This window comes from Coregonus clupeaformis, unplaced genomic scaffold (assembly GCF_020615455.1).
Source record: "Coregonus clupeaformis isolate EN_2021a unplaced genomic scaffold, ASM2061545v1 scaf0208, whole genome shotgun sequence".
NCBI lineage: Eukaryota > Metazoa > Chordata > Actinopteri > Salmoniformes > Salmonidae > Coregonus > Coregonus clupeaformis.
Window position 1 is genome coordinate 79,310 of NW_025533663.1, and position 23,770 is coordinate 103,079.

A 23,770-nucleotide genomic window follows, 5' to 3' on the forward strand; every position below is an offset into this window, starting at 1 on the left:
GAGAAAAAGAAAAAAAGATTGATGACAAGTAACTAAATACAACAAACCTGAATTAATGTAGGACAAAATATATATGTTATATTCAAATATTGTATGTTGATATATAACATCGGGAAAAAAATCTATTGCCATAATTGGAAAGAATAGTTAAATTTGCTTTGCAGAATGCAGAGAAAATGCAGCGGCCTATGTTGAAAGGAGGCCAGCCCGACTGCCAGCACTTAGGCTACTACCAATAAATGTTGTAATTCTATAAATAAAGTCGGAGTGAGATGTAGGCCAACAGAATGTGGATGATGCATTCCTGTGACCTGCCGTATGTTTGAATAAGCGGTGCTTCTGGCTCGGATTGCAACTGCGCACATGGGACTTCCGTGGTGGGAGGGACTGAAAGGAGTATGTGTGTGTGTGTGTTTCGGACGCCCCGCCCTCTCCACACGTGTGTGTCCGAAAACTTTTGACAAGACAGTAAAAGGCCACTCTGTCCGTACTTCTAATATTGCCAAGTTTCAGTAGATGTCGGCGGTCTAAACTAGTGCTTCTGCTGCTAGAATCACGGAACGTAAGATGGCGGACCATTCAGAACACGAAGAATTTACCGAGCTGCCAGATCTCAGCGAGGTGCTCCGGGAGGATCCCTACCTAGTGCCCTACCAAGAAGACTTATGTCGCAGGTAGGGTAACAATGTTGCTCACTGCACTGTACACAATGTAGATTGTGTACAGTGCAAGTTTGCAAGTTTGCTACGCACTTTCTGAAATGGCAGGATAGATGAATTTTTACAGAGCGGGCAGGCCAGTCTCTACAACAGCCGAATGTATTTAGCCTACTATAATATCTCATCAATACCAGAATGTAGCCCAGGCATATTATAACTTCCAGAGCACTGTAACACCGCTCAGCTACATTTGACATTGAGGGGGGAAGGTGACGAGTTATAGCAGGGAGTCGGAGAGGAGGCGAAACGAGAGGTTTTACTCAGCCCAAAATCTTTCCACGGAAAATAAATAAGCCTACGAATTGAGGAATTGTTATATGGAGGTCAATGAATGTCGAATTTGGTCAACAAAAAAATAGCATTTGTAATTGATGCTTATTTGATTAAATAGAAGTTTCATAATTGTTAGGTTGTTACGAATTCACTGATATAAAGTTGAAGTCGAAAGTTTACATACACCTTAGCCAAATACATTTAAACTCAGTTTTTCACAATTCCTGACATTTAATCCTAGTAAAAATTCCCTGTCTTAGGTCAATTAGGATCACCACTTTATTTTAAGAATGTGAAATGTCAGAATAATAGTAGAGTGATTTATTTAAGCTTTTATTTCTTTCATCACATTCCCAGTGGGTCAGAAGTTTACATACACTCAATTAGTGTTTGGTAGCATTGCCTTTAAATTGTTTGACTTTGGTCAAACGTTTCGGGTAGCCTTCCACAAGCTTCCCACATTTTGGCCCATTGCTCCTGACAGAGCTGGTGTAACTGAGTCAGGTTTGTAGGCCTCCTTGCTCGCACATGCTTTTTCAGTTCTGCCCACACATTGTCTATAGGATTGAGGTCAGGGCTTTGTGATGGCCACTCCAATACCTTGACTTTGTTGTCCTTAAGCCATTTTGCCACAACTTTGGAAGTATGCTTGGGGTCATTGTCCATTTGGAAGACCCATTTGCGACCAAGCTTTAACTTCCTGACTGATGTCTTGAGATGTTGCTTCAATATACATTTACATTTTAGTCATTTAGCAGACGCTCTTATGCCGACCATTTCCTCCCCTACCCTGGATGACGCTGGGCCAATTGTCTCCCAGTTGCGGCCGGCTATGACAGAGCCTGGATTCGAACCAGGATCTCTAGTGGCACAGCTAGCATTTTTATATAGCCATATCATTTTCCTTCCTCATGATGCCATCTATTTTGTGAAGTGCACCAGTCCCTCCTGCAGCAAAGCACCCCCACAGCATGATGCTGCCACTCCCGTGCTTCACGGTTGGGATGGTGTTCTTCGGCTTGCAAGCGACCCCCTTTTTCCTCCAAACATAACGATGGTCATTATGGCCAAACAGTTCTATTTTTGTTTCATCAGACCAGAGGACATTTCTCCAAAAAGTACGATCTTTGTCCCCATGTGCAGTTGCAAACCGTAGTCTGGCTTTTTTATGGCGGTTTTGGAGCAGTGGTTTCTTCCTTGCTGAGCGACCTTTCAGGTTATGTCGATATAGGACTCCTTTTACTGTGGATATAGATACTTTTGTACCTGTTTCCTCCAGCATCTTCACAAGGTCCTTTGCTGTTGTTCTGGGATTGATTTGCGCTTTTCGCACGAAAATACGTTCATCTCTAGGAGACAGAACCCGTCTCCTTCCTGAGCGGTATGACGTCTGCGTGGTCCCATGGTGTTTATACTTGTGTACTATTGTTTGTACAGATGAACGTGGTACCTTCAGGCGTTTGGAAATTGCTCCCAAGGATGAACCAGACTTGTGGAGGTCTACAATCTTTTTCTGAGGTCTTGGCTGATTTTCTTTTGATTTTCCCATGATGTCAAGCAAAGAGGCACAGAGTTTGAAGGTAGGCCTTGAAATACATCTACCGGTACACCTCCAATTGACTCAAATTATGTCAATTAGCCTATCAGAAGCTTCCAGAAAATGATGTTTAAAAGCACAGTCAACTTAGTGTATGTAAACGTCTGACCCACTGGAATTGTGATACAGTGAATTATAAGTGAAATAATCTGTCTGTAAACAATTGTTGGAAAAATTATACTTGTGTCATGCACAAAGAAATGTCCTAACCGACTTGCCAAAACTATAGTGTGTTAACAAGAAATTTGTGGAGTGGTTGAAAAACGAGTTTTAATGACTCCAACCTAAGTGTATGTTGACACAGGTGGCATTTCAGCAACTTTAAAAAAAAAAAAACCTCTACTTTATATTGGAATTGTGCTTGTCATCGTAGAGAGAGATAGAGGACTCATCATGGATATAACCAGTTTTAACATGGACCTTACCATTGAGCGTTTCCACCATTTTTAAAAGTAGTAAACAGGGTGAGGTTTCCAATGAGTTGGGAGCCAATGAAGAAAAATGTACTTCTTTAAAATCGAGATGAATGCCCACACCGTCACAGAGGCATCGATACAAGATGAGCAGATGTTATAGCGGGTGTAGTGAAATGCTTGTGCTTCTAGCTCCAACAGTGCAGTAATATCTAACAATTACACAACATATACCCAATACACACAAATCTAAGTAAGGAATGGGATTTAAGAATATATACATATATGGACAAGCAATGTCAGAGCGGCATGGACTAAGATACAGTAGAATATTATAGAATAGAATGCAGTATATACATATGAGATGAGTAGTGCAAGATATGTAAACATTATTAAAGTGACTAGTGTTCCATTTCTTAAAGTGGCCAGTGATTTCAATATGCAGCAGCATCCTCTAATGTGCTAGTGATGGCTATTTAACAGTCTGATGGCCTTGAGATAGAAGCTGTTTTTCAGTCTCTTGGTCCCAGCTTTGATGCACCTGTACTGACCTCGGCTTATGGATGATAGCGGGGAGAACAGGCAGTGGCTCGGGTGGTTGATGTCCTTGATGATTTTTTTGGCCTTCCTGTGACATCGGGTGCTGTATGTGTCTTTGAGGGCGGGTAGTTTGCCCCCGGTAATGCGTTCGGCAGACTGCACCACCCTCTGGAGAGCCCTGCGGTTGCGGGCGGTGCAGTTGCCGTACCAGGCGGTGATACAGCCCGACAGAATGCTCTCAATTGTGCATCTGTAAAAGTTTGAGGGTTTTAGGTGATAAGCCAAATTTCTTCAGCCTCCTGAGGTTGAAGAGGCTCTGTTGCGCCTTCTTCACCACACTGTCTGCGTGGGTGGACCATTTCAGATTGTCAGGGATGTGTACGCCAAGGAACTTGAAGCTTTCCACCTTCTCCACTGCGGTCCCGTCGATGTGGAACCTCCCGAGTGGCACAGTGGTCTAAGGCACTGCATCACAGTGCTAGCTGTGCCACTAGAGATCCTGGTTCGAATCCAGGCTCTGTCGTAGCCGGCCGTGACCGGGAGACCCATGGGGCGGCGCACAATTGGGCCAGCGTCGTCTAGGGTAGGGGAGGGAATGGCCGGCATGGATGTAGCTCAGTTGGTTTGCAACGCCAGGGTTGTGGGTTCGATTCCCACGGGGGTATGAAAAAATAAATAATGTATGCACTCACTAACTGTAAGTCGCTCTGGATAAGAGCGTCTGGTAAATGACTAAAAATGTAAAAATGTAAAAAAAAATGGATAGGGGGGTGCACCCTCTGCTGTTTCCTGAAGTCCACAATCAGTTCCTTCATTTTGTTGACGTTGAGTGTGAGGTTATTTTCCTGGCACCACACTCCCAGAGCCCTCACCACCTCCCTGTAGGCGGTCTTGTCATTGTTGGTAATCAAGCCTACTACTGTTGTGTCGTCTGCAAACTTGATGATTGAGTTGAAGGCGTGCGTGGCCACGCAGTCATGGGTGAACAGGGAGTACAGGAGGGGGCTGAGCACGCACCCTTGTGGGGCCCCTGTGTTGAGGATCAGCGAAGTGGAGATGTTGTTTCCTACCTTCACCACCTGGGGGCGGCCTGTCAGGAAGTCCAGGACCTAGTTGCACAGGGCGGGGTTCAGACCCAGGGCCAGGGCCTCGAGCTTAATGATGAGCTTGGAGGGTACTACGGTGTTGAAGGCTGAGCTGTAGTCAATGAACAGCATTCTTACATAGGTATTCCTCTTGTCCAGATGGGATAGGGCAGTGTGCAGAGTGATGGCGATTGCATCGTCTGTGGATCTATTGTGGCGGTAAGCAAATTGAAGTGGGTCTAGGGTGACTGGTTAGGTAGAGGTGATATGATCCTTGACTAGTCTCTAAAAGCACTTAATGATGACTGAGGTGAGTGCTACGTGGCGATAGTCATTTTAGTTTGTTTCCTTTGCTTTCTTGGGTACAGGAACAATGGTGGCCATCTTGAAGCATGTGGGGACAGCAGACTGGTAAAGGGATAGATTGAATATGTCCGTAAACACACCAGCCAGCTGGTCTGCGCATTCTCTGAGGACGCGGCTAGGGATGCCGTCTGGGCCGGCAGCCTTGCGGGGGTTAACACACTCACGTCGGCTACGGAGAAGGAGAGCCCACAGTCCTTGGTAGTGGGCCGCGTCGGTGGTGTTATCCTCAAAGCGGGTGTAGAAGATGTTTAGCTTGTCTGTGCTCAGACACGAGACGTGGCTGGTTTTCCTTTTGTAGTCTGTGATTGCCTGTTGACCCTGCCACATACGTCTCGTGTCTGAGCCGTTGAATTGCGACTCCACTTTGTCTCTATACTAATGTTTTGCCAGTTTAATTGCCTTGCGGAGTGAGTAGCTACACTGTTTTGTATTCTGCCATATGCCCAGTCACCTTGCCATGGCTAAATGTGGTGGTTCACGCTTTCAGTTTTGCGCAAATACTTCCATCTATCCACGGTTTCTGGTTAGGTTTTAATAGTCACAGTGGGCACAACATCTCCTATACACTTCCTGATAAACACAGTCACCGTTTCAGTGTATTCGTCAGAATTATTTTCACAAGCTACCCGGAACATATCCCAGTCCAAGTGATCAAAACAATCTTGAAGCGTGTATTCCAATTTGGTCAGACCAGCGTTGAATAGTCCTTAGCACGGGTACTTCCTGTTTTGAGTTTCTGCCTATAGGAAGGGAGGAGCAAAATGGAGTCGTGGTCAGATTAGGCTCTAATCTATGGATTTCACATGACTGGGCAGGGGTGCAGCCATGGGTGGGCCTAGGAGGGCATAGTCCCAGCCAGTCAGAATGAGTTTTTCCCCACAAATATTTTATTACAGACAGAAATACTCCTCAGCACACCCACTGTCCCTCCTCAGACGTTCCTGCAGGTGAAGAAGCTGGATGTGGAGGTCCTGGGCTGGCGTGGTTACACGTGGTCTGCAGTTGTGAGGCCGGTTGGACGTACCGCCAAAATTCTCTAAAACGACATTGAAGGCAGTTTATGGTAGAGAAATTAACGTTAAATTCTCTGGCAACAGCTCTGGTGGACATTCCTGCAGTCAGTATGCCAATTGCACGCTCCCTCAACTTGAGACATCTGTGTTGTGCACATTTTAGTGGCCTTTTATTTTCCCCAGCACAAGTTGCACCTGTGTAATGATCATGCTGTTTAATTAGCTTTTTGATTTGTCACACCTTTCAGGTGGATGGATTATCTTGGCAAAGGAGAAATGCTCATTAACAGGGATGTAAACAAATTTGTGGACAACATTTGAGAGAAATAAGCTTTTAGTGCGTATGAAAGATTTATGGGATATTTTATTTCAGGTTGTGAAACATGGGACCAACACTTTACATGTTGCGTTTTTATTTTTTTGTTCAGTATAGTTCTCCGTGAGTTGTATAGACTGTGAGAGAGAAGTATACTCTGTCCACTTCCACTCCTATCTCTAGACTGGTCAGCTAGTCTTCCTTTACTATCTCTAGACTTGTCATCTTCGGTCTAGTATTTCCTTCCCCTGGGAGATGGGGAGAGGCTTTTGGAGGTTTGTCTGTGTGCACTCCCGAGCCGTTTGTTTGTGAGTATTCCGTTATTGCCGTGGGTGTGAGACTGTCACCCTGTCCCGAGGTGTGGAAGGTAGGTAATTGTGTGGGGGAGGTTTTGAGGAGAGACGGGGATCTCTACTGTCTGAGGTGTCTGTGCAGGTATTCAGGGCTTGTTAAGTCACTAATGTCAGCAGCCCAGAGACAGGAAGGAGGGATGGGAACGGGAGAGAGGAGTGGGTGTTAGTCATTAGCCAGCTGTTGTCAGCAGACGTCTCCTCTTTCTGTCATCGTGTGTGTGTTTCCCCCGACTAAAACAAATCTTGGTCGACCGAGAGTCGTCTTTTCTTTTGACCAATCGAAATCAACCTCAACGTGGAATGATTGTTTTTAGAAATCTTTAATGATTGTTTTTAGAAATCTTTACAAATAAATGAAAAGCTGAAATGTCTTGAGTGAATAAGTATTCAACCCCTTTGTTATGGCAAGCCTAAAATAAGTTCAGGAGTAGAAATGTGCTGAACAAGTCACATAATACGTTGCATGGACTCACTCTGTGTGCAATAATAGTGGTTAACATGAATTTTGAATGACAACCATCTCTGTACCCCACACATACAATTATTTGTAATGTCCTTCAGTCAACAGTGCATTTCAAACATAGATTCAACCGTAAAGACCAGGGAGGTTTTCCAATGCCTCGCAGACAGTGAATATCCCTTTGAGCATGGTGAAGTTATTAATTACACTTTGGATGGTGTATCAATACACCCAGTCACTACAAAGATACAGGCGTCCTTCCTAACTCAGTTGCCGGAGCGAAAGGAAACTGCTCAGGGATTTCACCATGAGGACTTTAAAACAGTTAGCGTTTAATGGCTGTGATAGGAGAAAACTGAGGATGGATCAACAACATTGTAGTTACTCCACAATACTAACCTAAATGACAGGGTGAAAAGAAGGAAGCCTGTACAGAATAAAAAATAGGCAAACAAATATGATCTTTTTCTGATAATTTGGAACAGTGTAAACAACACTAAATAAGTGTACAAGAGAGTCTGTTCTAAGGAAGAAAAATAAAAGAGAAAATTATATATATATATACAGTGAGGGAAAAAAGTATTTGATCCCCTGATGATTTTGTACATTTGCCCACTGACAAAGACATGATCAGTCTATAATTTTTAATGGTAGGTTTATTTGAACAGTGAGAGACAGAATAACAACCAAAAAATCCAGAAATACGTATGTCAAATGTTATAAATTGATTTGCATTTTAATGAGGGAAATAAGTATTTGACCCCTCTGCAAAACATGACTTAGTACTTGGTGGCAAAACCCTTGTTGGCAATCACAGAGGCCAGATGTTTCTTGTTGTTGTCCACCAGGTTTGCACACATCTCAGGAGGGATTTTGTCCCACTCCTCTTTGCAGATCTTCTCCAAGTCATTAAGGTTTCGAGGCTAACGTTTGGCAACTCGAACCTTCAGCTCCCTCCACAGATTTTCTATGGGATTAAGGTCTGGAGACTGGCTAGGCCACTCCAAGACCTTAATGTGCTTCTTCTTGAGCCACTCCTTTGTTGCCTTGGCCGTGTGTTTTGGGTCATTATCATGCTGGAATACCCATCCACGACCCATTTTCAATGCTCTGGCTGAGGGAAGGAGGTTCTCACCCAAGATTTGACGGTACATGGCCCCATCCATCGTCCCTTTGATGCGGTGAAGTTGTCCTGTCCCCTTAGCAGAAAAACACCCCCAAAGCATAATGTTTCCACCTCCATGTTTGACGGTGGGGATGGTGTTCTTGGGGTCATAGGCGGCATTCCTCCTCCTCCAAACACGGCGAGTTGAGTTGATGCCAAAGAGCTGGATTTTGGTCTCATCTCACCACAACACTTTCACCCAGTTCTCCTCTGAATCATTCAGATGTTCATTGGCAAACTTGCGGGCGCTGCAGGGACCTTGCGGGCGCTGCAGTATTTCAGTCCTTCACGGCGTAGTGTGTTACCAATTGTTTTCTTGGTGACTATGGTCCCAGCTGCCTTGAGATCATTGACAAGATTCTCCTGTGTAGTTCTGGGCTGATTCCTCACCGTTCTCATGATCATTGCAACTCCACGAGGTGAGATCTTGCATGGAGCCCCAGGCCGAGGGAGATTGACAGTTATTTTGTGTTTCTTCCATTTGCGAATAATCGCACCAACTGTTGTCACCTTCTCACCAAGCTGCTTGGCGATGGTCTTGTAGTCCATTCCAGCCTTGTGTAGGTCTACAATCTTGTCCCTGACATCCTTGGAGAGCTCTTTGGTCTTGGCCATGGTGGAGAGTTTGGAATCTGATTGATTGATTGCTTCTGTGGACAGGTGTCTTTTATAAGGTCAAGCTGAGATTAGGAGCATTCCCTTTAAGAGTGTGCTCCTAATCTCAGCTCGTTACCTGTATAAAAGACACCTGGGAGCCAGAAATGTTTTTGATTGAGAGGGGGTCAAATACTTATTTCCCTCATTAAAATGCAAATCAATGTATAACATTTTTGACGTGTTTTTCTGGATTTTGTTGTTGTTATTCTGTCTCTCACTGTTCAAATATACCTACCATTAAAATTATAGACTGATCATTTCTTTGTCAGTGGGCAAACGTACAAAATCAGCAGGGGATCAAATACTTTTCCCCCTCACTCTATATATATATATATATATATATATATATATATATATATATATATATATATGCCTTTATTACAGAAGACTAAAAACATTTGCATGCATTCGTGAATTACGGTTTGTTTATTGTTTAGCCTAATTATTCAAAGCTCCCTTTTTTTTGTTATTTAATTTTAAAACTAAAATGCTTGATTGCATTTCAAAGCATGAATGTCTAGTGTGCTGGAAGGAATGAATGAATAAATGATTGATTGATAGAAATATAGGCCTAAGACTGAACAGGACACGCTCTTAGGCCTACAGCTCAATGATGGTTATACAAGGCTACTATACAAAGACTACTAATGATAACCACTTATTATTATAATTATAATGATGATCATAATAACAACAACAGGGAGATCTATGTAAAGGAGGGTATTGGAGCGAGAGCTGCGTGCATGTAATGTGTGACAAACAGGTGTTGTTAGATTACCATGTTATTTTTCTGCCTGTTTGGAACAGTGTAAACGACACTAAATGAATATTAAAGTAATACCAGAGAGTCTGTTCTAATTATAAAAAAAATAAAAAAAACGTTGTTATAGCAAAGTTTAAAAACAGCCCAATCTGTGAAACTGCTTTATCCGACATTTTGCCGTTGCATGAAGCTTGGCGCTCACTGAATCAGTAGGATATTAAACAAACAGGATATTTCTGTAGATGTATATGAGAAAAGTGCGACTACTCGACCTAAAGAAACCTTGGTCAACCAACAGCCTGTCGACCAAACAATCATCCAGTCGACTAAATGGGGTCAGGTCTATTACTGTCACCATAGACCTGTAGGTAGGTCTGTACCCTCCTACCCTAACCCCCACACCATAGACCTGTAGGTAGGTCTGTACCCTCCTACCCTAACCCTAACCCCCACACCATAGACCTGTAGGTAGGTCTGTACCCTCCTACCCTAACCCTAACCCCACACCATAGACCTGTAGGTAGGTCTGTACCCTCCTACCCTAACCCTAACCCCCACACCATAGACCTGTAGGTAGGTCTGTACCCTCCTACCCTAACCCTAACCCCCACACCATAGACCTGTAGGTAGGTCTGTACCCTCCTACCCTAACCCCTAACCCCCACCATAGACCTGTAGGTAGGTCTGTACCCTCCTACCCTAACCCCCCACACCAAGACCTGTAGGTAGGTCTGTACCCTCCTACCCTAACCCTAACCCCCACACCATAGACCTGTAGGTAGGTCTGTACCCTCCTACCCTAACCCCCACACCATAGACCTGTAGGTAGGTCTGTACTGTCCTACCCTAACCCCCACACCATAGACCTGTAGGTAGGTCTGTACCGTCCTACCCTAACCCTAACCCCCACACCATAGACCTGTAGGTAGGTCTGTACTGTCCTACCCTAACCCCCACACCATAGACCTGTAGGTAGGTCTGTACTGTCCTACCCTAACCCCCACACCATAGACCTGTAGGTAGGTCTGTACCCTCCTACCTAACCCCACACCATAGACCTGTGGTAGGTCTGTACTGTCCTACCTAACCCCCACACCATAGACCTGTAGGTAGGTCTGTACCCTCCCTACCCTAACCCCCACACCATAGACCTGTGGTAGGTCTGTACTGTCCTACTCCTAACCCTAACCCCCCACACCATAGACCTGTAGGTAGGTCTGTACTGTCCTACCCTAACCCCCACACCATAGACCTGTAGGTAGGTCTGTACTGTCCTACCCTAACCCCCACACCATAGACCTGTAGGTAGGTCTGTACCGTCCCTACCCCTAACCCCCCACACCATAGACCTGTAGGTAGGTCTGTACTGTCCTACCCTAACCCCCACACCATAGACCTGTAGGTAGGTCTGTACTGTCCTACCCTAACCCCCACACCATAGACCTGTAGGTAGGTCTGTACTGTCCTACCCTAACCCCCACACCATAGACCTGTAGGTAGGTCTGTACTGTCCTACCCAACCCCCACACCATAGACCTGTAGGTAGGTCTGTGCCCGTCCTACCCTAACCCCCCACACCATAGACCTGTAGGTAGGTCTGTACCGTCCTACCCTAACCCCCACACCATAGACCTGTAGGTAGGTCTGTACCCTCCTACCCTAACCCCCACACCATAGACCTGTAGGTAGGTCTGTGCCGTCCTACCCTAACCCCCCACACCATAGACCTGTAGGTAGGTCTGTACCCTCCTACCCTAACCCCCACACCATAGACCTGTAGGTAGGTCTGTACCCTCCTACCCTAACCCCCACACCATAGACCTGTAGGTAGGTCTGTACCGTCCTACCCTAACCCCCACACCATAGACCTGTAGGTAGGTCTGTACTGTCCTACCCTAACCCCCACACCATAGACCTGTAGGTAGGTCTGTACCCTCCTACCCTAACCCCCACACCATAGAGAAGTAATAGAATCGGACCTCTGCTTTATAATAATATGCCATTTAGCAGACGCTTTTATCCAAAGCGACTTAGTCATGCGTGCATACATTTTTTATTTATTTAAATGTTTTGTGTATGGGTGGTCCCGAGGATCGAACCCACTACCTTGGCGTTACAAGCGGCGTGCTCTACCAGCTGAGCTACAGAGGACCACGAGACTCAAGACTATCTATAGCCTTTTCTTAGTGCCAGATCTGTTTTTCCCATCAGCCACTGCACCTGCTTCTTCAACTATTTTGTTTAAAATGTCTTTAGAGGCTGGTCTTCAAGGCCTGTGAGCTACGGGCTCTTGTTAAGGGGAGCCTATAATACAAACTGTTCTTAAATTATTATTATTATTATTATTATTATTATTATTCTAAAGTTAGACTGTCCTACCCTAACCCCCACACCATAGAGAAGTAATAGAGTCGGACCTCTGCTTTATATAGTAATTGACCGTAATAAGAAGTGTTTGTCTGTGCGTCCGTGTGTGACCCGTCTGTTTCTAGGCCTGTAATTGTGTGTGGTTTTATAATTGTGTGGTTTTGGGTCCATTCTACAGCCCATTGTTTCATAGGTCAGCTTTGATAGATCCCAGGCAGAGTGGTGAAGGGACATGGGTGGTATTAGGGTGAGGGACAAGGCAGAGTGGTGAAGGGACATGGGTGGTATTAGGGTGAGGGACAAGGCAGAGTGGTGAAGGGACATGGGTGGTATTAGGGTGAGGGACAAGGCAGAGTGGTGAAGGGACATGGGTGGTATTAGGGGTGAGGGACAAGGCAGAGTGGTGAAGGGACATGGGTGGTATTAGGGTGAGGGACAAGGCAGAGTGGTGAAGGGACATGGGTGGTATTAGGGTGAGGACAAGGCAGAGTGGTGAAGGGACATGGGTGGTATTAGGGTGAGGGACAAGGCAGAGTGGTGAAGGGACATGGGTGGTATTAGGGTGAGGGACAAGGCAGAGTGGTGAAGGGACATGGGTGGTATTAGGGTGAGGGACAAGGCAGAGTGGTGAAGGGACATGGGTGGTATTAGGGTGAGGGACAAGGCAGAGTAGTGAAGGGACATGGGTGGTATTAGGGTGAGGGACAAGGCAGAGTGGTGAAGGGACATGGGTGGTATTAGGGTGAGGGACAAGGCAGAGTGGTGAAGGGACATGGGTGGTATTAGGGTGAGGGACAAGGCAGAGTGGTGAAGGGACATGGGTGGTATTAGGGTGAGGGACAAGGCAGAGTGGTGAAGGGACATGGGTGGTATTAGGGTGAGGGACAAGGCAGAGTGGTGAAGGGACATAGGTGGTATTAGGGTGAGGGACAAGGCAGAGTGGTGAAGGGACATGGGTGGTATTAGGGTGAGGGACAAGGCAGAGTGGTGAAGGGACATGGGTGGTATTAGGGTGAGGGACAAGGCAGAGTGGTGAAGGGACATGGGTGGTATTAGGGTGAGGGACAAGGCAGAGTGGTGAAGGGACATGGGTGGTATTAGGGTGAGGGACAAGGCAGAGTGGTGAAGGGACATGGGTGGTATTAGGGTGAGGGACAAGGCAGAGTGGTGAAGGGACATGGGTGGTATTAGGGTGAGGGACAAGGCAGAGTGGTGAAGGGACATGGGTGGTATTAGGGTGAGGGACAAGGCAGAGTGGTGAAGGGACATGGGTGGTATTAGGGTGAGGGACAAGGCAGAGTGGTGAAGGGACATGGGTGGTATTAGGGTGAGGGACAAGGCAGAGTGGTGAAGGGACATGGGTGGTATTAGGGTGAGGGACAAGGCAGAGTGGTGAAGGGACATGGGTGGTATTAGGGTGAGGGACAAGGCAGAGTGGTGAAGGGACATGGGTGGTATTAGGGTGAGGGACAAGGCAGAGTGGTGAAGGGACATGGGTGAGGAGAGGGGATACAGAGAGGGGAGAGGATGGTTTTAGAATCCACCCAAACCCAGTCCTGGACAACCCCTTTAATTGATCACCCCACCATTCCCTACTTACTTAGTTAGTATTCTTGTAGTCAGGTTGTTGTGATCAGGTTCTTCTCTCTGTCTCAGGGGACTGCTGCTGTAGAAACACACTGTTTTAATGGGCTACATGCACGCACCTACGAATATATATATGTATGTATGTATGTATATATATATATATATATATACACAATGTTCTCGCTCTCTCTCAGTGCCTTCGGAATGTATTCAGACCCCTTGACTTTTTCCACATTTTGTGAAGTTACAGCCTTATTCTAAAATGGATTAAATAACATAAAAATCCTCAGCAATCTACACACAATACCTCATAATGACAAAGCAAAAACAGGTTTTTAGAAATTTTTGCAAAAAATAACAAAAATACCTTATTTACGTAAGTATTCAGAAACCTTTGCTATGCGACTCGAAATTGAGCTCAGGTGCATCCTGTTTCCATTGATCATCCTTGAGATGTTTCTACAACTTGATTGGAGTCCAACTGTGGTAAATTCCATTGATTGGACATGATTTGGAAAAGCACACACCTGTCTATATAAGGTCCCACAGTTGACAGTGCATGTCAGAGCAAAAACCAAGCCATGAGGTCGAAGGAATTGTCCGTGGAGCTCCGAGACAAGATTGTGTCGAGGCACAGATCTGGGAATGGGTACCAAAAAATGTCTGCAGCATTGAAGGTCCCCAAGAACCAAGTGGCCTCCTTCATTCTTGAATGGATGAAACTCCCCAAATACAGGTGTGCCAAGCTTGTAGCGTCATACCCAAGAAGACTCGAGGCTGTAATCGCTGCCAAAGGTGCTTCAACAAAGTTCTGAGTAAAGTGGCTGAATACTTACGGTGAGGGGGGGGAAAAAAGTATTTGATCCCCTGCTGATTTTGTACGTTTGCCCACTGACAAAGACATGATCAGTCTATAATTTTAATGGTAGGTTTATTTGAACAGTGAGAGTCAGAATAACATGTTTGCATACTGATTCACAGAATCCAGACGTATTCAAAAATGTATTGAACTTAGTAGGAAATCAACTAGATGTAGTGAACTGATTAGAACATTTTATTAATTTGCCCAAGATTATCATAAGACATGAAGAAAATGTGTATTTCCCTTCAACTTTTTTGTTTGTTGCCATTAATAATTCAAGATTTTGGTTCTAAGTGGTGTCCTACATAGGTAATAGGATGCCATTTGGGACAAAACCACAGACGACACGCTGGATGGTTGAACTGGATTGATGCTCTGTTCATCTCTCCCTTGTTCCCCTGAGACCTGCAGCCCAAATCTCTCCTAAACCCCACGGAAACCAGGGTTTTAACCCTCTACTGACAAAAAGAGGGAGGGTGGGAGAGGGAGGGTGGGAGAGGGAGGGCGGGAGAGGGAGGCGGGAGAGAGGGAGGAGGCGGGCGAGGGAGGCGGGAGAGAGGGAGGGAAGGCGGGCAGGAAAAAGAGAGGGAGTGGGTGGGAGAAAGAGAGGGAGTGGGTGGGAGAGGGAGCGGTTGGGTGGGAGAGTGTGGGGGAGGGAGAGTGGGGGAGCGGGAGAGAGTGAGAGCGGGTTGAGGGAGGGAGTGGGCGGGAGGGAGAGTGGGAGGGAGAGAGCGGAAGAGTGGGGGAGGGAGGGAGAGGGAGGGAGCGAGAGCGGGAGGGATGGAGGGAGAGGGGAGAACTCTAGCAGGCTTGTAACATGGCCTGTAGAACTCCTAACTCTTCATTAAGGCTGAAGCATCAAGAAGCGCTGACTTATCGTTAATGCAGTCTTTGGTGTGGACCTTTTCCCGCTCCAATCGATAGTCATTGTATTAAGTCATACAAAGGTTTACTGTGCATGAAGTTTAAAATGCATTCTGTCATCACTAAATGTGTAATGTGATAGGTATTTTAACATGACTATTTTTAACACAAACATTTTATACAATATTTAAGCAGTTGTCTTCCTCAAATGAAGGGGGTGATGCAATCTTTGCAAGAGGGAGAGAATCTGATTTAATTGGTCCTCAACTCGCATGCAAGATAAAAGGAGTTAGCCCTGAGTTAGCCTGCCCCGGAGCAGGTTAGTTCTGAAGGATTTGTTGCCATAGAAATGTACCTGGCTAAAAGGTGAGCCACTTTCGTGTTACCAGTTACCTCGGTAACTTCTCATGCACTGTTGGTTAAGGGCTGTGAGTAAGCATTTCACTGTAATGTCTGCACCTGTTGTATTCGGCGCATGTGGCCAATACAATTTGATTTGATTTTAAACATGATTTGTAGTATAAGGCTCCGCCCTCACTCCAACACTCTTAAAGCTGGAATCCGTACTTTGTGAACCAACCAACCACGGCCGTTTGCGATTTAACAACCACAAGGAAGAAAGAAGTTACTTTAAACAACGAACACAATAGAATAATGGAGTGCTGCAGCATTTTAATAAAACCATGCAGGATGACATTCCTCTGTTTTCATCAACAAAAAAAACATAACCCAATGCGCTGGGGTGACCAGTAGTGCTGTTCCCCCCAGTTTCACAGTGAAATTAGACGTCCATCCAGGTTCCAAGGACGTCGGGAATCACCGTCAGAATCGTCCACTAGGGGCAACAGTGAGCGCTATTACCATTAGGTAGACTGATGTTTTTGCGTTGTGGATGGGTATTGGCGTAAGCCGCGGAGCTCTGAGGGTCGCGTGTTCAAGCCCAGTGCTAGGCAACCCAACCCTTAACCACTCAGAAGTTAATGCCTACACTTAACCGTCCAAAACATCTATGCTGACTTTCACTTCATACATAGACTTTTATCCCCCCTCCTCCCCTATCTGAAACGTCTGATTCTGAAGTGAGACCGTAATACCTTGTTGGCAGTTTCACCTTTTTTAAAGGAGAACTGCACTTCCTGATTTGGCCTCGTTTTTCATCATTAAGAAATGCTACTGGCTGAAGGCAAACGAGTTGTTTTCATGTGGGTGTTTTTTGTGGTTCTCTGCCGTTCAATCACAACAAATAAGGGCTAATTCAGTTCTCCGTGTGGGCTAAAGTACAGAGGAAGTGGAAAGAAGGAAAATTAAAATGACTATAAAGTGAAGCAGGCGCAGACCTTGTGTTTAGGCTAGCTGTTGTCAGTGTGGCTGATATTAGCTAGCTGATATTTCTCTGTCAAATCACAGTTCTGCCAAGATGGCAGAAGAACCAGTGTCTGGAATGGTGTTTCATGAGACACTCGTTCTACAACGCCTTGCTACTCGCTAGCATCAACTGATGTAGCTAGCTAGTGTAACCAACTCACCGTCACCAACACCAGGGCACGCTCTCATGTTTAACGGTTGACAGCTCATAGAACCTGTAGCTACCGTTGGATGGAATCCATATCCTGGCCATATTGATTGTTGAACAACTTTTTTTTTTAAAGAAGCCCATTTTCACTAGAGCATCTATTTCCCGATCAATGTCTGCATTGCACTGCAAGCCACAACCAAAGATACACCGTGTTGTCTGGGGAATTCTGTTTGCGTGGCCCGGTGCGCCGGGTGGACGGGACTTGCTCATTTTCGACCATCCCATTGGTCCTCCTAAGAGAGGTCTCTGCCCGCCCGGGCACCGGATACGCAAGCGGAACTGTGAGTCTTTTCCACAAAACACTGCACCACCACGTGTTAATAGGTGAAAGGATGAATTATTGACAATTGTAATCCAAACCCTAAAGTAAGTCATGACGTCACTTACCAAACTCAGTTTTAGACAAGACTGACTTTATGACCAAAATGATCCTATTTACACAATTTTGACACTAAAATAAATGTTTGACTCATATCGATACCATAGGCTGTTTTATCAAATCAAATTAAATTGTTCACATGTGCCGAATACAACAGGTGTAGACCTTACTGTGAAATGCTTACTTACAAGCCCTTAACTAACAATACAGTTTATATAAAAATATTTACTAAATAAAATAACAATAATGAGGCTACATACAGGGGGTACCGAGTGAATGTGCGGGGGTACAGGTTAGTCGAGGTAATATGTACATGTAGGTAGGGGTAAAGTGACTATGCACAGATAATAGATAATAAACAGAGAGTAGCAGCGTAAAAAATGTAAATAGTCTGGGTAGCCATGATTAGCTGTTCAGCAGTCTTATGGCTTGGGGGTAGAATGTGTTGAGAAGCCTTTTGGACCTAGACTTGACCTCCTCCCTGTAGGCTGTCTCATCGTTGTCGGTGATCAGGCCTACCACTGTTGTGTCGTCAGCAAACTTAATGATGATGTTGGAGTCGTGCTTGGCCACGCAGTCGTGGGTGAACAGGGAGTACAGGATGGGACTAAACACGCACCCTTGAGGGGCCCCCGTGTTGAGGATCAGTGTCACATATGACCAGAGAAGTTGGTTCTAGCAGGCTGTTGACCCTTTACGCGTAGAACCCCTCATAGACAGTTGACCATTAAGACGTAGAACTGTGTGTGTCACGACAGTGTGTCACGACAGTGTGTCACGACAGTGTGTCACGACTGTGTGTGTGTGTGTGAGAACGTGATCCCCTGAGTGTGTCTGATGGGTGTCTCTGAGGTGAGTGCTGCACAGTCTTTTTTAGGATTCAGCTGTCTGTATGTTGGTGTATTGAGATGCAGGACCAGATAGTATTTCTGCTGTCTCGTTTCAGTGTGTTTGTGTGAATTTCTCATTTGGGACCAGGCTTTTCCATTAGTCAAGTGTTTGTGCTGCTTGCTTAACCAAGGGGAACATGTTTTTTTAAATTTAAACCACCGCTCCTGAATATGGTGTGTGTGTTGCTGTGCAGTGGACTAAACTAAATATAATTTTTCATATTTTTTGATGTAGCTACTATACCATAGTAAACACTTTTTTTTCTTTCATATTTCTTCTCAGACACACACACACTGATGGAGAATGTATAAACTATATACATGAAGTGTGGCATCACCTTGGGGCAGGGCACATACACACACATTTTGTAAAATAGTCACCTTTGACGACTAGCCAAGGGCAAGGTGGAGGAGGGGGATGGATGTTTGGAACACAAGCACAAGTTTGTACAGAGACTTAAACACACACACACACACACACACACACACACCACACACACACACACACACACACACACACAATCCCCCTCCCCCCGTTCTTCATGAGTGTCAACTTGAGTCTCAATAGATTAATTAAGAACAAAGCAGAACAGAGGAGAGCGAGAGAGCCTTTCTGTCCTTCCTCTCATCTCAGAGGAATAATTAAGGTTTATACACCAGGCTTTCAGTCACTGTGGTATAAACAGCCAGGATACACCAGGCTTTCAGTCACTGTGGTATAAACAGCCAGGATACACCAGGCTTTCAGTCACTGTGGTATAAACAGCCAGGATACACCAGGCTTTCAGTCACTGTGGTATAAACAGCCAGGATACACCAGGCTTTCAGTCACTGTGCAGTTTGGTGAGTGCAAAGCTTAAGTATAACTAGAGAATATCATTTCCTGAAGTAAATGTGGTGTGCTTGCTAGTCTTGAAGTATTAGTGGTGGTGGTGGTAATGGTGGTGGTGGTGGTGGTGGTAATGGTGGTGGTGGTAATGGTTTATGGTGGTGGTAGTAATGGTGGTGGTAGTAATGGTTTATGGTGGTGGTGGTAATGGTTTATGGTGGTGGTGGTAATGGTGGTGGTAGTAATGGTTTATGGTGGTGGTAGTAATGGTTTATGGTGGTGGTGGTAATGGTTTATGGTGGTGGTAGTAATGGTTTATGGTGGTGGTGGTAATGGTGGTGGTAGTAATGGTTTATGGTGGTGGTGGTAATGGTTTATGGTGGTGGTAGTAATGGTTTATGGTGGTGGTGGTAATGGTTTATGGTGGTGGTAGTAATGGTTTATGGTGGTGGTAGTAATGGTTTATGGTGGTGGTAATGGTGGTGGTAGTAATGGTTTATGGTGGTGGTGGTAATGGTTTATGGTGGTGGTAGTAATGGTTTGTGGTGGTGGTGGTAATGATGGTGGTGGTGGTGGTAATGATGGTGGTGGTAATGGTGGTGGTGGTGGTAATGATGGTGGTGGTGGTGGTACATCACTGGGGCCAAGTGGTGTCAGAGGAAGGCCCTAAAAATTGTCAAAGACTCCAGCCACCCTAGTCATAGACTGTTCTCTCTGCTTCCGCACAGCAAGCGGTACCGGACCACCAAGTCTAGGTCCAAAAGGCTCCTTAACAGCTTCTACCCCCAAGCCATAAGACTGATGAACAGCTAATCATGGCTACCCGGACTGTTTGCATTTTTTACGCTGCTGCTACTCTCTGTTTATTATCTATGCATAGTCACTTTACCCCTACCTACATGTACAAATTACCTCGACTAACCTGTACCCCCCCACATTGACTCGGTACCCCCTGTATATAGCCTCGTTATTACCTGGACTAACCTGTACCCCCCCACATTGACTTGGGACCGGTACCCCCTGTATATAGCCTCGTTATTACCTGGACTGACCTGTACCCCAGCCCATTACCTCGGTACCAGTACCCCTGTATATAGCCTCGTTATTACCTGGAGTAACCTATATCCCCCACATTGACTCGTACCAGTACCCCCTGTATATAGCCTCGTTATTACCTGGACTGACCTGTACCCCAGCCCATTACCTCGGTACCAGTACCCCCTGTATATAGCCTCGTTATTACCTGGACTAACCTGTACCCCCCACATTGACTCGGTACCAGTACCCCCTGTATATAGCCTCGTTATTACCTGGACTAACCTGTACCCCCCCACATTGACTTGGTACCGGTACCCCCTGTATATAGCCTCTCTACTGTATATAGCCTCGTTATTGTTATTTTATTGTTGCTCTTTTATTTTTTACTTTAGTTTATTTAGTAAATATTTTTCTTAAATGCATTGTTGGTTAAGGGCTTGTAAGTAAACGTTTCACTGTAAGGTCTACAACTGTTGTAATCGGCGCATGTGACAAATAAAATTTGACTTTTGTACAAAAAGTGCTGTAATTTCTAAACTGTTCACCCGATATGAATGAAAATACCCTCGAATTAAAGCTGACAGTATGCACTTTAACCTCATAGTCATTGTATCATTTCAAATCCAAAGGGCTGGAGTACAGAGCCAAAACAACAACGCATTTCTCACTGTCCCAATACTTTTGGAGCTCACCATCTCTCCCAATCAGAAACGAGTATTCAACAATGCTGTGGTGTAAGCCAGTGATAGGAGATAGTCCTGAGTGTGTCTGTGTAAATGGGAGAGGGGGGGCTTTCCAAGTCGTGTGTCCTGTCCTCTGTAAATCACGATGAGCCATTGATGGTTGTGAGCAGGTGCCAATGATAGGAGATACTCCAGAATGTGTGTTTGAAATAATCCTGAATGAGTGTCACGGGGAGTGAGTGAGGGGCTTCCTAAATCGTGTGTCTCAGTTGGTCGGTGGAAAGCACTGAGTCACAGTGATCCAGCTTGCGGAGTTGGCAGTGACTTCTGAGGTGTGTGTCACACACACACACACACACACACACACACACACAACCTCCTGCCCTAAATAGTAGCACATATAAACTGAAGATCTTATCAGGAAAGTTCATGGAATAGCTTTCCTTCTCAACATCCACCTCATATAGATGACAACAATCAGAAACACTATTCCGTATGAAAATGATGATTAGCGAGCTGAAGTCACTGTGGTGTTAGTCCTTCAGAATAATAGTGTGTGTATCTGGAACACAACAGTGGTGTTAGTCCTTCAGAATAATAGTGTGTGTATCTGGAACACAACAGTGGTGTTAGTCCTTCAGAATAATAGTGTGTATCTGGAACACAACAGTGGTGTTAGTCCTTCAGAATAATAGTGTGTATCTGGAACACAACAGTGGTGTTAGTCCTTCAGAATAATAGTGTGTATCTGGAACACAACAGTGGTGTTAGTCCTTCAGAATAATAGTGTGTATCTGGAACACAACAGTGGTGTTAGTCCTTCAGAATAATAGTGTGTATCTGGAACACAACAGTGGTGTTAGTCCTTCAGAATAATAGTGTGTATCTGGAACACAACAGTGGTGTTAGTCCTTCAGAATAATAGTGTGTGTATCTGGAACACAACAGTGGTGTTAGTCCTTCAGAATAATAGTGTGTGTATCTGGAACACAACAGTGGTGTTAGTCCTTCAGAATAATAGTGTGTATCTGGAACACAACAGTGGTGTTAGTCCTTCAGAATAATAGTGTGTATCTGGAACACAACAGTGGTGTTAGTCCTTCAGAATAATAGTGTGTATCTGGAACACAACAGTGGTGTTAGTCCTTCAGAATAATAGTGTGTATCTGGAACACAACAGTGGTGTTAGTCCTTCAGAATAATAGTGTGTGTATCTGGAACACAACAGTGGTGTTAGTCCTTCAGAATAATAGTGTGTATCTGGAACACAACAGTGGTGTTAGTCCTTCAGAATAATAGTGTGTATCTGGAACACAACAGTGGTGTTAGTCCTTCAGAATAATAGTGTGTATCTGGAACATTTTTTAGTGACTGAGAGGAGGGTAGGCTAGCCTTGGGCCAGTCTTAACCTGGGTCAAACACAGCCCTGGGCTAAGATGTCTTGTCAGACAGCCCTGTGTGGGTGTGTAAGAGCGCAGTTCAAGCCCGGTGGAGGCTGTGTATGCGTGTTAGCGGCGTCTCCTTCTGAGAGATGTTTTGTGTGTGTGTGCCTGCATGTGTCTGTGTGACCTCTGTGTGACCTCTGTAGCGTGATGGTGACAGGGAGGACGTGATGGGTTCTCTCTGGAGGTCTATACTGAGCTAATTAAAACGGAGACTCTGATGGAGCCGAGGGGTTTAGGGGCTGACACACACAGAACACGGAATACACTGAGAGGTAATTAACAACAGTTGAATGTTTTATTCACAGCCTTCCTCTCTTCAGTTGTTTGTTAGTTGAATCAGACACACACACACACACACTGGATAACAGGAGAGGGAGTTGATGCCATGCTAGGGGCTGTCCCATGGTCTTGGGGATGCTGTTTTGAAATGTCACGTCCCAATAATCTCTCCTTCCGCTTGAAGTGTACACTCATACACTACTCCCCACAAATGGAAAAAAAAAAACATTGGATTGGTATCGGCATGGGCTACATTATCATTTCCTTTCAAATCCACGAAGGGAAGAGAACAAGTCCACACTTCGGAAGATGAGAGAGATTGGGATGCAACCACAGTGTGTCTAATGGTAATGTAGCTAAATGTCAAATAGTGTTTTCTAGGTCCAATTATCTAGTTGATGTGCCTGCTGTGGAGAATCACTTTAATCCTCACATCAAAGACTGTAGGCCTAGTCTTTTAAAACACTCTAAAACAGTGAAAATTCCAATGAAACGCCAAGGGGGAGCCACGGAGCCACGGAGGGAGAGCCACGGAGCCACGGAGGGAGAGCCACGGAGCCACGGAGGGAGGGAGGGAGAGCCACGGAGGGAGGGAGGGAGGGAGGGGAGCCACGGAGGGAGGGAGGGAGGGAGGGAGGGAGAGCCACGGAGGGAGGGAGGGAGGGAGGGAGAGCCACGGAGGGAGGGAGGGAGGGAGAGCCACGGAGGGGAGGGAGGGAGAGCCACGGAGGGAGGGAGGGAGAGCGAGGGAGGGAGGGAGGGAGGGAGAGGCGAGCCACTGAGGGAGGGAGGGAGCGAGAGGGCCAGGGAGGGAGGGAGAGCGAGCCACTGAGGGAGGGAGGGCCACGGAGGGAGGGAGGGAGAGAGGGAGAGAGGGAGGGAGGGAGGGAGGGAGGGAGGGAGAGCCAGGGAGGGAGGGAGGGAGGGAGGGAGGGAGAGCCCCAGAGGGGGAGGGAGGGAGGGCGGGCGGGCCACAGAGGGAGGGAGGGAGATGTTGCATAAGCTACGTACAGTGCAAATAGAAGAATGTACGATTGACGGGGGGGGGATAAATAGACAGATAAATATAGGTTATATTTACATTGGTATTTCTGACCTACTGGTTGACCTTTTCTTGTGGTTGCAGGTCACAAATGTTGCTGCTGGGATTACACACTGCTATGTCGCCTAAAAGCTTGTCAATTTGATTTGTGTTTGAATTCTTTGTGGGTTTGTGTAATCTGAGGGAAATATGCGTCTCTAATATGGTCA

The 23,770-nt window shown here is 45.7% G+C and overlaps 1 pseudogene; it reads left to right on the forward strand.

The window, feature by feature from the left end:
- The first annotated feature begins 410 nt into the window (after positions 1-410).
- Positions 411-23,770, forward strand: part of LOC121542056 — a 205,191-nt pseudogene continuing 181,831 nt past the window's right edge.